Below are 16,719 nucleotides of genomic sequence, written 5' to 3' on the forward strand. Positions count from 1 at the left end.
TTTGGGGGCATCGCTTCTAGATGTGGCCACGTCCTGCAATTTGTGTCAGGCGTCCTCTTTTTCTGACCTTTCGATCTTGAACAGTGCTGTACTACTCTTATCCATAAAGCACAGTTCTAGGATCAACCTTCCCCCCATTAACCTCTAAATTGAAAGAACATGTTCAATTTTGCTGCAGTTGTCTAATCCTCCTTTTAGAGTGTGATTCAAAGGCCACAAATACACAAGAATGATGCAACACTAACACTACAGACTAATGCATGCGGATCTCAAACTTGGTTCTAAGAAAGTTTTGATTAGAGGAGACTAGGGGTGGGACATATTGTAAATATATATATATATATATATATATATATATATATATATATATATTGTTTTTTCAAACATAAATATAATTCTCCATGTTTCTGCAGCAATTCATTTAAATTCATGAAAATTCATCAGCATTTTAGTGTGAATTGAAACACATTTTTGTATACAATATTGACTAATGTACACATTTTTTGCATGCAGTAATTTATGCTTGTATGTTATTTTTACTAATGTATTCATCTTTACACTGTCATCCCTAATGACACAATGTTTGGCTTCAGAACCACATTGCAAAATTCAGAGAAGTGAGAATTTTGAAGGCTAATTTGTTTTAGTTCGTTAACTGGTTCAAAGAGTCTGAATTAGCCAGCTTCTCATTAAGGTGCAAACAGAATCTAATTTATCCCACATCTCTAGCGGAGTCAGATTTTGACTTGATCTTGTTCCGTTACTGATTCTATTTTTATTGCTGAATTTTCCTTCAGCTGGAGCTTAGTTTGGTGTTGTTCAGCAAATGAATTATTCAGCTAATGAGGTCAATAGTGATACATAATTTATTGGCATTTTTTCCCTGGTATTTTGTCACTCCTGTTCCACTGTCTTCCCCCAGTCTAGTTAGTGGACTGGGTATCTTCTTAAAATTCCTCTCTCATTCTCTGGGATAGCTCATGAATGCCTTGTCATTTCTCTTGATGTCTTTGGCTATTCATTTTAAAATTCTCTTCCTTTCCACTTCTTTCTTCCCTTCTGTCATCATATCATTTACATCAAACCATTTCGTAGTCAAATAGAAAATTGGAGCAACTGTAGGGCTTGGCAGAGCTGTGGTCCGAGTACCCCAGCTGCAGTTACACCGTCGCTTAGACTGTGCTGCACTATAACCAGCCGCAGAGCAAAATTCTAGAGATGGGATTTCCCCAGTGTACAAAGAGCATGTTCGGTTTTGCTGCAATCGCCTGATTTTTCTATGTTGCACCTTTAGAATGCGTTTCAAAGACTGCAGATACACAGGAATGATACACAGCTTGTTTATAGGGCATTGGTGTTCCCTTCTTGGTTCTTAATGGCTTCTCGTGCTGAGCATCATTGGTTCTTGAGATATTTGGACTGCTACCTTCCGATATGGCAGGGGGTTGTGAGGCAGTTAGCTTGAGATTCATTGCCATTGTAAGAACAAGGGAGGTGAGTTCTGGCACCTCTTTCTAGAAGAAAATAGATCTGACCATCCATTTCCTTATACCATCACCAATGATGGGGCTGACCTCTTAAATAGAACTACCACTACACCAAAATCCTGCTTTTTGCCTCTTGCACTGGTAGCATAGCAGTGAATTGGATTTGGCACACCCCGATATGTCATAGGGATGTGTTTTATTTATATATATATATATATCTGCCTTCTTGGGAGAGAATGGGTTTATTAGACAAAATGCTTCTTATGAATTTACTACCTGCATCCTCATTAAGATTTCTTATGGATATGCTGAGGATGTAATTCTGCAGGACAGTCGGGAATTAATTAGCAATGTGAGCCTAGATGGAGGTGGCAAATAAATGGAAAACACACGCAAGGGACACAGACGGAAGTGTGCTTGAGAATATGAAAAACTATACATATGGCAAAGGTTCTGCAACTATTGAGGTTTAAAGGGGGCAGAAAACTGATTACCTGTAATTGTCGATTTTTGAAATGTTTATTTTTATTCAGATATAACAACGGTGACATACTTTTGCAAAGCTAAATCGTGCAGAGGTGACAAAAGAAGTTTCGGAACTTTTTGATTAAAGTAAAAATAGCAAGTAACCAGGGTCCGATGGTATTCGCCAAAGTGTTCTGAAAGATCTCAGATCTGAAGTAATTGATCTTTTGACTAAAATATGTTCCCCTCCACTACATCAGTAGCAATGAGTCACTGCTGCATGCTGGGAGGGGTAAGATAGCAGTGAGATCAGCAGGGTACAAACCCTTACCCCTCTTGTGCCCAGTAAGCAGCAGCAACTCAACGGCAAGGAAGTCTGGCAATGACTTCTTCACCCCACCATGCACCACTACCAATGAACCTGGATGGCTACCATAAAACACAGACCAGAGCTGCTTCTGATGCAGAAGAATAAAACTCAAAGCAGATTGTCAAGAACTGCATCAACTCCTTCCAGTTTTAAGCAAGCAACAGAGAATGAAAACGGCTGGCATCCTGCCGTCTTCTTATTTTTAGATTACCCATTTTCAAAAAAACAAACAGCCCACATCATTTAGCACAATATAATTTCATTTATAATAATACCACAGCAGCGTAATTTAATAAGTATATTCTTAATCTCTCCTCAGCTACATTTTAAGAGGTCTCACTGTGGGCACAGTAAGAGTAATGTATAATAAATGGTTCATTGGCTTCCACAGGTAATACTTTTGCCAAGACAGCTGGAGAGAGCCATGCAGGTTTATTCAACCTTGTATGCAAGCACGGAGCATATTTAGAGAAAATAGCCGAAGGCCAACTCAAAATTTACATCATGATAATTAATAATTTACCCATGAAACTCAAATTATACGGATCAATTTTACTCCATACAGAACCAGGAGCAGGTTGCTATATTAAAGCAAAGAAAGGGAGGGACATAGGGAAATGGGGGAGGGAGGGTGGGTTACATGAAGTAGAGTTTGGTTTGGTACAAAGCCTGGGGAAAACCCACATGACTGGTTCAGGCCCATGACGCTGGGTCATTTAGTCATTCTCATAGCTGTGTGGGAGCTGCTTGTGGATGTGTGGTTCCCACATCGCCTTGCATATTGTCTAAGGATTCCTGAGCAATAGGCAGGAAATATTATGGGTCTGGATTCTCAGCAGCTGCTTTGTTTTCGAACCTAAATAAAACCAGCCACTCCTGAAACAGGATTCATCCAATTTTACCGAAACTACAAATGCTGCAAATGCACCATTTTCTATAACCTTTGCTGTCAATGTTTAGGAAATTGTTTTTTAAAAGAAAATCAGGCTCCCCCCCAAAAAAAATATATATATAACTTGGCTCGTCCATACGTGATATTTCTTCGGTAAGCTGTGAAGCAATCCTTTATAAAAACCAAAACTGAGGACTGAGCATGAAAAAGCAACGTTGCAATGCTTATACTCAGTAGAATATTTCATTCCTGGATTTCTTCTCTTGCTACGGTAAATCCATGTGGGTAGCTGTGCTCTGCTGCAACCTCTCTCACATATATTCCTTCATTCAGGGGGTTGGGAAATTTTGCACTCCTCTCTATAGGTCTGGCGTTCATGACATGGGTGGAGATAGTAGAGGTAATGATAACGCAAACACTGAATGAAGGGAGCAACTCTGCGGCCTGCAGTTTTTGGTGGCCTACCAGCCACTTTTGGTCTTTTTACCTTTGAAAGGTATCCTTTCCCTGACACGGTACCATTGTTAGAAGATGGAGGAAACAGGAAGGAGCAGCACCTCTTTTTTAAGGCCTTCTGACAATGATGCTGCACTAGAGGGAGCAGTGATGCTCCCCAAAGGTAAAGAGGCCTTTGAATAAAATTTCCTTTCATGCCCATTACAGCAGTGGGAGTTGGAAAAGCGCCTCCCACTTCAGCACTCCTGTAGGGAGGGAAAGCATTTTATATACCCCCGCAAACACAGTGCTGGGGTGAAATGTGTGTTATTGGTAGAGTTAGCAGGAAAAAACCCAGACACACCAAAATTGTTGAGCTTTCTTTCCTTCTGGAAATTCCCGACTGAACGTCACTTCTGCCTTTGAAATTCTGGGTGTATGGCAGCCCTCATTAGTGGTGAAATGAGATGATGTACCAGTGGTTTCAACGAGTAACTTGCCACTATCCAAACTTGAGTTTGATCAGGGGTGGAGTCTGGTAATCTTTGGTAATATGGCAAAAGTTTGGAGCCCCAAATAGATCTCAGTTATGGATCTTCTCAATTTTGTGCCCTCTTAGCTCAGCACCCTGTGTGAGGGAACCACCTTCCCTAAATCTGGTGCCGAGTTTGATGTAGATTGCAGCCAATGACTTTGATCCAGCAGCCTGCTCGGGATCATATTCCTGCGGCAGTACATTGTCAGCAAGCTATCTGAGAGTTTGGATGAGCAAGTGTCTTCAAAACGTTTTACGTTTCATAAATGTAGGAGCTACAAGTTAAGATACTACTGGTTTGCTGGGACTTGCAACAAGAGGTAGCCAGTTGCATCATGCCATATTTGTGGGCTCCCCAAGCAGGATGTGAGGGAGATATCAGACTAGCCATTGACAGCCAATGATAGACTGGACAGGACTTTTGTCTGATCCAAAAAGAGACTTCTTACGTTCTGGGACTTTTTGTGGTGCATGTTGGCGGGGGCAAAGACAGTATGGTACCTGTGCATTTGTCAATCGAATTTGAATGCAGTCAATTAAATCTGCAGGATTTTTCAGACAAGCAAAATAGTATTCAGAAGAGGTGCTTTCCCTCTGGAGCTCACACAGAAGGAGGGCTGAACTGTAACAGCAACATTTGGATCTCGGGGGCTTTAAAAGACAAACAGATGAGTCGTGCTTTGCCTGTAATGGAAAACATTATGTTGCCCATAGCCTTCTGAAAACGTTCCCATTCCAATCTGTTATTCTAACTACTGTGACCTAATCAGTGAAAGCATTAACATCCCATGAAGGCATTTTTGTTAAGCCACAGGATGCTATTCAGGAAGCTCATCTGACTTGGTAAAAATCAGTGGCAAAGTACCCGACTTCATTTGAGACTACAATTGGCCCACAAAGATTGCTGTGACAATCAGGTAATATATTCAAGTCTTCCGTGTGCAGCGGTACTCTTACGGTCAAACCTCACATTAGCTTTTTTTTTTCCTGGCTAGTTTCTACTTACTTATAGCAGCAACAGAGCCTAAAGAGGATTGGGACTGTGGCATACCCGGGAGGAGTTTCTCTAGCATTTGCTTGCACACCATGATCCTAATGAAAAATCACTTCACCATTAAAGCTGGCTGGTATTTGAACTGGGGGGGGGAGCAGCTATTGCAACCCAAAACTGCTTCCTTCCTGGAGCAAATAGCTTCAGAGGCAAGCAATTTTCATTGACATTATTTGATCAGGGGCTCTTGCAGGTGGTGTTCCAAATAGAAGACTCAAGGGTGTGCAGCATAACATGCATTTGAGCTGTGTAACATTCAAGCTAGAGGTGTTAGGACAGGGTGCCCCTCCAGATGTCAAGAACTAAAATTATCAGCATCCCTGACCATTAGCCATGCTGACTGGGGCCAATGGGAGTTGGATTCACAACTCCAAGGAGTCCCGATCTTCTTGGCAAATTCAAACAAATTCAAATTTGCTGGCCATATAGCCATGAAAGCAGAGCCAAAATGGCAGGTGAAAATGATGGACTTTACGAAACTGACGGGAATAATCCTGAACCAGCGAGATCAAGTATTCCAAAAAGACTGGAACAAATTTGTATTGTATTTGAAAGACAACTGTAAGCAATTAACATCATTAGCAGGGTTATCTGAAAATTTGTAAGATGAATTAGTTACCTATTCAGGTTGAGTAATATAATCTCTTAAGTAATGATATAGCAAGGATAGGAGAGGAAGTAAAATGCAAAAATGCAAAATTTAATTTTGTAAACCATTAGGAGGGAGGGAGGGAAGTCGTTTAGGCTTGGTTGAGCCAAGACAGTTAATCAGAGGATACAATGTTACGTATTGTGATTATATGTAAAAATTTTTTTAAAAAAACTCGCTTTAAAAAAAAAGAAAGCAGAGCCAAAATGGGAATACGTCTGTCTGTAGGCATAGCAAGATACCTTTTTATGTTGCTTAATGGATTTTGTGTAGTTGGTTTTATTATATGCATATGTTACTGTTGGAAGCTGATTTTAGTTTCTTGGGGATGGGTAGAGGCCTTGGCAGAAAGGCAATATATAAATGTTACACACACACACACACAGGGGTTCATTTTCTCCAGTGATATCAAAAGATGTAACATCTAACTGTTGCCTGTGTGCTGGACTCTTATATATTTATCTCACATACCACACATTCTTCCTCCCAAAGTGCATAAGGTAATCACACCTTGCACTCACAGCAACCTGCAATATAACTTAAGACTGTGGGGAGGAATGGTGCTTTGCCCAAGAACACCCAATGAGAAAGGATTTGAACTCGGACCCTTTGATCTAGTAGTCTATCTACCCATTGTTTCTCCAAAAATAAGACACCGTCTTATATTTATTTTTCCTCAAGAAAACCACACTATGGCTTATTTTCAGGGGATGTCTTATTTTTTTTCCTCCTCCTCCTGCCGTGGCTGGCATTGCTGCTGCGCCTATCACTATGTCTTATTTTCAGGGTATGGCTTAAATTCCTTGAATACTTAAAAATCCTGCTACGGCTTATTTTATGGCTACGTCTTATTTTTGGAGAAACAGGGTACTTCTACAGTCTTCAAGGTTGGATTTGAACTCTTAACCCAAAGTACTGAATGCTAGCCTCCTAACATCTGAAGCAAGGGTTTCCATTCTATACTATAAACAAAACTGAAAACGATTTTTCCAAAAAGTTGAAGAGCTTTTATATTTCAGTATAAACCTTTTCTCTTCTGCCAAACAATAAAAGCAAGATTCACTTTCTCACATATAAAATATATTATTCCTTTATGTGACAGGGATTAATTGTGAGAGTCTGCCTATATAAAAATTACAGGCAAGTCTTCATTGTCTATGCTCTCATGCCTTGGAACCACACTTTGAAACGAGAGTCTTGCCAGAATCGCTGGAACTGAACTAAATCATCAGTCCAATTACAAAGAGCTAAGATTCTTTAGAGAATCATTGGTTCCAAATTGCAATCATAACTCTGAACTAGATTACTGGGGAAGAATTAAAAGGCATTTCCAGAATCATTATACCCAGCAAATATCAGGAGTCCCTTTCTAGTTCTACAAGGAGTCCCTTTCTAGTTCAGCACAATGCCCTTAGAACTGTTCCATGGACATCACAGCCACCTTCAGCATCCTATAGAGCTGTGAGGATAGATTTTTAAAAAACCCTCCCAACCCATGACTGTGGCTGGTGTATGTGTGTGTTTCAAGGATGCAGCTTGGGAAGAGACAGCACCAGTCTTGTCCACTTATGCTGTGTTAAGGCCTCCATAGGCACAGTGCCCAGGGCATTTTAGTCTGCAGATGAGCTCTTGTGAGGAATAGGAGCTTTTTCCCAGTCATTGCAAGAGGGAGTCAATTTGCACACAAGTATCATAGTGAACAGGACATGGCGCCCTGGATTAGCCATTCTACACACACTGCAATATCATGCATATGATGGGTATATTTCAAGTTTCAGGCTAATAGTATTTCACCCCACTTTAGCACCGGATTGCTTTCAGAAACTGAAATAAGGTGCTCACCCTGCCAGAACCAATTTTCCCCTGTAGATCATATGAATGTGAACATTACTGCTCCAAACCATTGCTCACTTAAATTGCCATTTTAAATCAAACTTTAGTATAAAAGCAGCACTCCCACTGAATTGATCTGCCCATAATACTTTTCTTTATGTAGCAAATGCTAAAACTTGCTCCAACTTATTCCCTCCGAGATTTCCCACCCAAGTGTTACCCGCTTTAAAGAGGCAGAATAACACAGTATCATTGTCCAGCTTTCATGTGTGTGTGTGTTAAACAGAAATATCTATTCAGTCCTAGCCAATTGAAATATATTGATCTGAGAGGGGTGGGTCAGATATTTTATGTTTGAAGCAGTCCTTTGATAAATACACTAGAGAAAAATTCCATATTCAAGGAGTTCATGATTCATTAATTACTGCAAGTAATGGGTTTAGAAATGCATTTAATTTCACTGATATATAATTTTAAAAAAAACTGAAAGAAGCAAATGCTGCTGCAGTACCTTGACTGGAAACTTTGCCAGAGTTTTCTAATATTAATTGGCTGGATAAATGCTTTGCATTACAGAAAGCCAGAGCTCCTGGATAGCAAGTGCTAGATCAAAATTCAACATAACAGAAGGCTTTTCAAATTGCATTTATCCATTTTTTATGAACGAATTTTGTTGTGACAGTCCAAACACAGACATACATCATCATATTGACATCTTATATTCGCCTATCAATTTTTAAAAAGCATTCAAGAGTTCCCAAATATGGTAAACATTCATTAGATGAAAATATTTATTTGAAAAGTCAACAGTTAAAGATAGCTGGATTGACAGACCTTACCCAACCTCATTCAAGCAGGCAGGGCCAATCTCATCTTGCAAGAAGGCATTAATCACCTCCCTGGCCCAGCCAACTCTCCCCTCCCTGCTAGTTTTTATCAACCAAGGGGGACAAGTGTCCAGAATGCAACTGGTTGACTTGACCTATCCAAGCACCTTGTCCACATCCACATATAATTTATTCTTAGGCTTTCACCAGACCATTTCCTCAGAAAGTTCCAGAATCTCTTAGGGATAAGAGAATGGCATACTAGTTAGTCCATCTTTTGTAATTGCTTTGGCTTAACTAACTGAAACATTTTAGTGAATATAAAAATGCATCAATTGGTGCTGAATTATTTTAACCTTGCCTTCAGCTTTCATTGAATTGATTGGTGGTGTGACTTTATACAATTTAGTCAATAAATTCTTATTTTTAACTAAGCTGTTACCATTTCACAAAATAGATTATATAATTGTGCAGTTTCAGTTTGTAGATGTTGACTGCAAGATTTCATCAACAATTCCAAGTGGTCATTGCCCCAAATCTGCAGACTCTTCTGAGCATGCCCAATTCTCAGTGTGGCCACAGTCTCTTCAAACACATTTCAGTGCCAAGACTTCCACAAGCAATTTAATGAATGAGTTCAAGTTTCAGTGGTACACAGATTGAGTTCTAGGTTGAAGCAACTGAATCTCCCACTACTTAAGACATGGGGGGTGGGGCGTGCACACACACACACACACACACACACACTGTTCCTATTGTTTTTCTAAGAAAAAAAAGAGAAACAAAACTTGAATGATCCTCGGGACACTGTCACATAGCCCTTGGACTTCAAGGTTGCTTTACTTGAAGGCACATGAGAGTAGATAGGTAATTACTCTCAAAATATAAAGTGATTTCTTGGATCCATTTACCATTCAGCTACCGTCTTAATATACATCAGTTGCCTAGTTTGTAAATAAAACAGCACTTGACTTGGAGAGGTGCATGTGAGCCAGATGAAATGCGATTTGATGTGTTTATTATATTGTGTTCTGTCGGTTCCGGTTTCCGCCTGCAGGAATAGCGGACCTGTTTTCCATCCCTCTGACCTTCGTAAGGAATTTGGCGGTTGCTAGGGGAGTAAATGGCAACCCCCTACCCTCTCCGGGGGTTACGGAGAGGGGCCGCTGGCCCGCGATGCCCCCAGACCCACTCCGACTGTTTATGGAGTGGGGGGAGCTTGGGCTGAAGCACTTACGAGGGCCAGGACTCCCGGACGCTAATCTGCATGGCGGGGATTTCCATGATTAAAGAAGATAATTAGGCTTAAATCTATGGACATACTTCAGAAGGAGGGGCAGAAGCGCTGTTTACTGCCGAGAAATCTATGCTGCTGAGGGTGAGGAGTTAAAGGCTGTATTTCATCTGGAAGAAGAATTGATGGGGACGGAGCGATAAGGGAAGCGAGTCTTTTTTATTTTTTTTCATATGAGTTACTTCGTACCTTCCCAGACGTGATGTCCTGGCTTGTTTGGAGTGAAAGAGAAGCAAAAGACTGTGTGAGTTGAACTTTATAAACTGTTGTTATTGAGCATATTTTTTGAAGATGAGGAGTTGCTGACGAGAAAAGCCCCCCTCTAGTTGGATGGGAGGAGTGCCTGGACGCGTTCGGAGGATTTATGAGTTGTGACGCACTTTGAATTGGAGCAGCGACCTGAAGCTAAGTTCAGCTATAGGGCAAGGAGATCCATTAATTTACCAAGAGTCTATGCATGGTGTGAGGTCTGGTTCTTCTGCCTGGAAAAGCTCTAAATTTTATAAAGATCGTTAATCTATGAGAGAAAACGAAAGTGATTTGAGTTTTTTTAAGATGGCGCTGCTTCGTGTTGAGAGTCGACGCAATAGGGACGCTCCAGACCAAGAAGATTTATGGGGAGGCTGGACTGATTAACTCACACAGGAGAAAGAACATTTGTGAAACTTTGTTTGACATTTATCTCAGCAGCTGGGAAATAATCGGTTGAAAGAGGAAAACATCTATGTGACTGTAAGGGAAAGATCTGGATTATTATGAACTCGGAGAGACGATTTGAACTTTAGAAAAAAGACGGCAGTGGACGGTTGCGAGGAATCCCCAATTTCTTGAAGCATGGGAACCCAAAAAAATTTTCTAGATGATTTGGCATAACATTCGGTTTGATTGATATATATGTGTATAATTTGAAATAATGAATGTGATATAATTGGTTTTAATTGGAAAAATTAATAAAAATATATTTTTTAAAAAATATTATAATGTGTTCTGTCTAATTTTAGGTTTATTTCTACATATTCAGAGTTCAAGTGTCCTGTGTAGGCAGATATTCTGAATGCACTCTTAGGGATCTACGCAAACTTCTTTTTCATCTGATTAGAAAGCACCGTCTCCTATAACTTTTTGTTTAGCAAGATAGGAAGGACGTATTCATGCAAATTCTGCTCAAGGATCTTAATTAATAAAAAGCCATTAGTTAGATCACAGCTTGGTAATTGTTTTAGCCCAGGAGTATAGACCATTAACATCATTTTTAAAAAGCTTTCTTAATAAGCAGCTATTCTTGTACTGCAATTGCTTTTAAATCTCCTGAGATTGGGGTGTAATATTCAACTGTTCCAGTTCAAAGCTTTCAGTGCTCAGAGGACATACATCCGTTTTCAAGTTGCTAATTTGCTATGGTAGTCCATACCCTATTCTTTTTCAACCAGAGAGACAAGCTCATTTACTATTTTCAGACTGATCATGGATTATGTGTGACTTACATACACAAATGTTCTAAATGCCACACAGTGCTGTGGATTTGTAATTTGTACTTCAATGGGTTCTGTGCTGAATATGCTGCTACTGTCCCCTTCCAGGTTATTAAGTGGCATAGATGGAATGCCAGTGGTTGATTTGACAGCTAGAACTCCAGCTCAAGAGACTAGCTGTTGAACATGAAAAATTCATCGCAAAGCACCTTGTACAAAATCTCCCATTCATCTGGGCTTAAGCAAGCTAGCATGTCATCCATGATTTTTTACAGCTTGGGCTGGCCCTTTGAAGATGGTTGGAGATTACATTTATCAGCATCAGTAGCTGAATCTTTTGGTTTAACAAGTACATAAATAAATATGGCAGCTTTTTAAAAAGACATATTTGATACATATTCAGCTTGGGCTTGCAGAACAGGGGAAAGAGTTGTGAGGTTGGAAAGCATTTTGAAGATCTTCTGACCTAGTTCCTACCATGACAGGAGCCCCTTTCAGGTGCTCAGTTGTCACGTAATTCCACTCGTTGGCATCAGCCCCACTGTTTAGATTCCCTGCTGGCTCTGGCCCCCACCAACCACATGATGGGGAAGCAATCTGAAGGGCCTGCTCTGTGCACATAGGCTGCATAGTCACATAGTTCAGAGCCCAAAAACAGGATGTCCCAATTTAAACAGGGCTGTTGACGAGTATGAACTTTTAGATGTAGCTCCAAAGCCACATTTTTAGCTTGTTTTAATTACTGGGCCCCACTACTATAATATCCATGTACAGGATTATAGTGCATTGGGACTATAAGGCCTTGATCAGTGAATTCATTTATTACCCCATATAATTTATGAAAAGATTTTTCTCCCTTTAATTACTTGTCAGACCTTTCTCCAATTCCTTAGTCTGTTAATTCCATCTTACATGTTAGGTATAATTACTTTCTCCTTTGCACTATAGCCATTCCCTACACACACCCATCACAAATTTCTACCCCCCACCCACCCACCCACCCACCCTGCCAGTAGTTTACAGTGGTACCTCGGGTTACAAACACTTCGGGTTACAGACTCCGCTAACCCGGAAGTAGTACCTCAGGTTAAGAACTTTACCTCAGGATGAGAACAGAAATCGCATGGCAGCAGCGGGAGGCCCCATTAGCTAAAGTGGTACCTCAGGTTAAGAACGGTTTCAGGTTAAGAACAGACCTCCAGAACGAATTAAGTTCGTAACCAGAGCATAGCTGCCAAGTTTTCCCTTTTCTCGTGAGGAAGCCTATTCAGCATAAGGGAAAATCCCTTTAAAAAAGGGATAACTTGGCAGCTATGAACCAGAGGTACCACTGTATTGCTAAGTGCCATGGTCACACTTTGGTATTTCATCTGGGTGGTAGAAAGATGAAGTGGTGTAGTTTATAGGCCATGAAATTTTGATGAGTCGTAGTTAATTCTGCATGAAGATCAAAAAGCCAGGGCAGTTAAAGTCCTTCTGAAAAACAGCTTCCCTGGTGAAAAAATACCCTCAAGTTGAACTTGTTTGAGGCTATTTTTAAATTACATTAAGCTTATATTTTCTCCTGCCCCCTCCCTTTATTAATTTTTCAATAATATATTTATACGCACATGTACTACCCAGACAGAACAGTTGTGTTTTAATAATGATGAGCGTAATCATTAATTCTTTTATTCAAAGATTTCTGTCTGCTATCATATATCCTGTGATGATAAATGATTTCTGGCAAAGATGTGCTTTGTTATCAATTTTAGGCTTTTCATCTTGGGAACCTCTGGGCCGCCTGATGTTGTTGGACTCCATTTCCCATCAACACCAGCCCTCATCACCAATGATCAGGGTGATGGGAGTTGTAGCTTAACATCTGGAGGTCAAAAGGGTCCCCAGCCCAAATATGGTAAATACTCAACTGCCTATTGCAAGCACACTGGCTTTCTGAATTAAATGCAATACAATCATACAAATTAAGATGTGCTTTCCACTCTATCTGCTCCATCCAGTCTACAGGAATTGTAGTGATTTGAAACCACTCTCAGAGTGAAAAATGGTGCTGTATCTTGGAAAACAACTCTTAAGCATAGTAATACCATGAAAAAAACTCTTAAGCATAGTAATACCATGAAAAATTCAGTAGCTGAATACTATGTTTCGCTCCTCAAAATATAAAAATCTGAGGAAATCTTTGGTGGCAATTTCATAGTTGTATTTCAGAAACAAATGTTATTCAAAAACACTTTAAAAATTGCATTGTTAAACGCAGTCAAACCACAAGCTGAAAGTAGACATTAAAGTTGGTTCACCAAAGAAGGAAGCACATAGTTTCACCACACAGTTATCTGGGTACACGGCTGTGCAGAAAAACTTCAGTATAATAAACCTATTGCAGGGCTGATCACAGCTATTTTGCCATTTTGATGACGAGCAACCACAATCAACGAAATGGCTACAGGAATCATTATGCAAGTAGTTAATTGATACCAAACTTACCCCATGCAGTGCTGAACCATAACATAACAACAAAGGTGAAATATGTACCACTTTGTGTCCACCCATCGTAAGACATGAGGGAAGGGGAATGTCAGAGAAATCCATTAAAAATGGACTATCAAACAAATTTCCTACCCATCTACCCATGACCCCTACTGTTTTGCAGCATAGACCCTTGCTGTGAAAGCCATTCGCCTTAATTCTCTACAATTTATTTTAACATGCACACATTATACAAAAAAATTCATATATACATTGTTTTGTGATATATGTTGCTTACATATTCATTGAAGTATGCACCTGGCTATTTGCTTTTCCTATTTCTGAAGTGTTGCCTGTTGCCAAAGGAATCCTAGATTTCAATCCTTATATCTACTCAGAAGTAAATCCCACTGAATTTCTTGAAGTGGGAAGAACCCACTTCAACTTCCCATTTTTCATCACCCTAAATCTTCATTTTAAAAGCAATACTAAATTTAAAATGCCTTTCCTTTCCTCTTAAGTTTTCTTGACTGTCCCTCCCTAATGCCTCAGGAAATGAGCTAGAATGAGAAGTTTATACGTATTGAACTGTGAAAGCAAGGTTGTGAGAGTTGCTGCAGTCCTGGGCCTACCTGGCAGCAAGTCCATGGATCAGGAAACAGAGTCCAGGATCAATCCAAGTAGCCAAGTCTGAAGTCCAGCAGTCAGGATACAGTCCAGAGTCAAACCCAAAGCACAGCCCCACAGGGGTCCAGCATTATCCAAATCAAGGTCCATCAACAAAGGCAGTTGAACAGACACAGCACCTCAGCTCTGCTTCCCTTTTGTACTTTGCATGCTGTTTACAGCATCTGGGCTTGATGATGCATGTGACCCTCACCTGTTCCAAGCCTACTCCAGCTGAGAAATCACACTCCTTCTCCCAGAGCTAGCGAGCCCCACCTGGCCAGATAGGGGGCTGGGCTGTGGGCCCTTACTTGCCTCAGCCTCCTAGAGTACCCCTCCTGCTGCTCCCTATGCCTCATAGCCTGCTATGGAGACAGCAGCCCCTCTGGCTCTGGTGATTGGTTTTGCTGCTCCAGTTCCTATGCACTGTTCCCTATCCCTTCATCATCCTGTCTGAGTACTTCCTTCCCTTTCCCCTGCTTGCCCCGGTGTGTCTAATAATAATAATAATAATAATAATAATAATAATAATAATTTATTTGTACCCCACCCATCTGGCTGGGTTTCCCCAGCCACTCTGGGCGGCTTCCAACAAAAATTTAAAATACATTAAAATATCACACATTAAAAACTTCCCTGAACAGTCCTGGCTACACCCCTTGTTGGGATCCTCTTCTTCCTCTTCCTCCTCCCTGTTGTCCTGCCAGTTCATGACACCCAACTTTGCTTACCAGGAAGAAAGACTGTATTCAATGGAACTTATTTCTGAGTAGACATGAAAAGGTAGACATTCAGCCATAGATGGCTTGGTAATGGGGCGTTAGCCACTTCTTTAACTTTGTCTTTAAGGATCTTTATTGTTTTTGCCTCAAAAGACTAAGAGGGCTACCCCTCTGGAAAGTCATTAACTTGGAAAGAGAACATGCAGGGAAGGTAACTGATTTATAAATATCTGTTGATGGTTGAGATATAGGTGCCTATTCTGTGCTGTGTAAAAATACATTAAAATACATGTATTTCTGCATCAATGGACACAAAATGAAACACAGCAGAGTGGAAAATGTCACATGACAGTGGAAACGAATATCGTAATAGTTTGAGTTACAGGTAGGTAGCCGTGTTGGTCTGACGTAGTCAAAACAAAATGAAACAATTCCTTCCAGCAGCACCTTAGAGACCAACTAAGGTACAGTATCTGAAGAAGTGTGCATGCACCCGAAAGCTCATACCAATGACAAAGTTAGTTGGTCTCTAAGGTGCTGCTGGAAGGAATTTTTTTATTTTGTTTCATAATAGATTGAGGCATGTTCACACATCCATACCTGTGGTCTTCCAGATTTTGTGTGACTCCTCCCAATTCTCCTCAGACTTGGCCAGTCATTTGACAGGGGTGGCATTAGAAGTAGTCCAGCAAAGGCGTAGGCTCCCCATCTCCATTTTGAACCTTATGTACAACAAGCTTTGCCCCCCCCCCAAATGCTTAGGCCAAGTATTTTGCATTGTACAAAGTTCTGTAGCTGGCAGCTGCAACTCCAGCCATTGATTTCTTTCTGCAGTAACTTGAGAACTTGATGGAAAGGTGACAATGTAAACATTTGTGGCAGGGGCCATTTAGCCAAAGGCACTTTGGAGAATCCCCCAGAAGGAACTAATGGTGCTAATAAAATTGTAATTGTTTCTAACCTTAGCAATGGCCCAGGCAAATCAACAGCACTTCTTATCCAATCATAAACAAAGTTCTTCTCCTTTTCCTTCAAGTTGCTCTTGAGAAGTTCATGAAAGTGAGCAGAGCACAATGAAGAAGCGCCCCCCCCCAACGATCATGTGTTCTTCTGACAAATAAGGATTTACCTTCTTTTTTTTTCACCCCTGACCTTTCTTTATACAGTACTTTCTCTCTTCTAGCCACAGATGAAGCTTGAGATGAGAAGGTGACTGCAGTGAAAGAGAATGGTTCGAAGATCCCTGCGGTAAGTGGAATTAGAAGCTGTGGAAATGTTTGCTATTCTGTGCCGTCTGGCCATGTGGCTACTTTGACAAAGCATGCAATGCTCAGGGCACAGGAATCTGTCCCATTGGACACAATAGGACTCAGAACTGTTCTGACTCTGGTTTAAGGAGGATGGGTGTGGTTATGGTACCATTTTCTATTCTTTGTGCATCTATGTAATGGCATCTCCAAAGTATTAAATAGTAACAGAAAAATAGTAGCAGGGGGAAAAGTGCTTCCTCATCCCTAGCTCGATACACCAGTACAAGAACACAGTGCAAAAA

General features: G+C 40.6%; 1 long non-coding RNA gene across 1 annotated transcript in view; it reads right to left on the reverse strand.

Annotated features, from left to right (window-relative positions):
• Window positions 1-16,719, reverse strand: part of LOC148685914 (uncharacterized) — a 170,435-nt gene extending 153,716 nt beyond the window's left edge. The window contains exon 1 of the long non-coding RNA XR_015949769.1: window positions 14,412-16,719. This is a non-coding gene — a long non-coding RNA (uncharacterized LOC148685914). The remainder of the gene's footprint in view (window positions 1-14,411) is intronic.

This window comes from Zootoca vivipara, chromosome 4, assembly GCF_965207765.1.
Source record: "Zootoca vivipara chromosome 4, rZooViv2.hap1.1, whole genome shotgun sequence".
In the NCBI taxonomy this organism is placed as follows: Eukaryota; Metazoa; Chordata; class Lepidosauria; order Squamata; family Lacertidae; genus Zootoca; species Zootoca vivipara.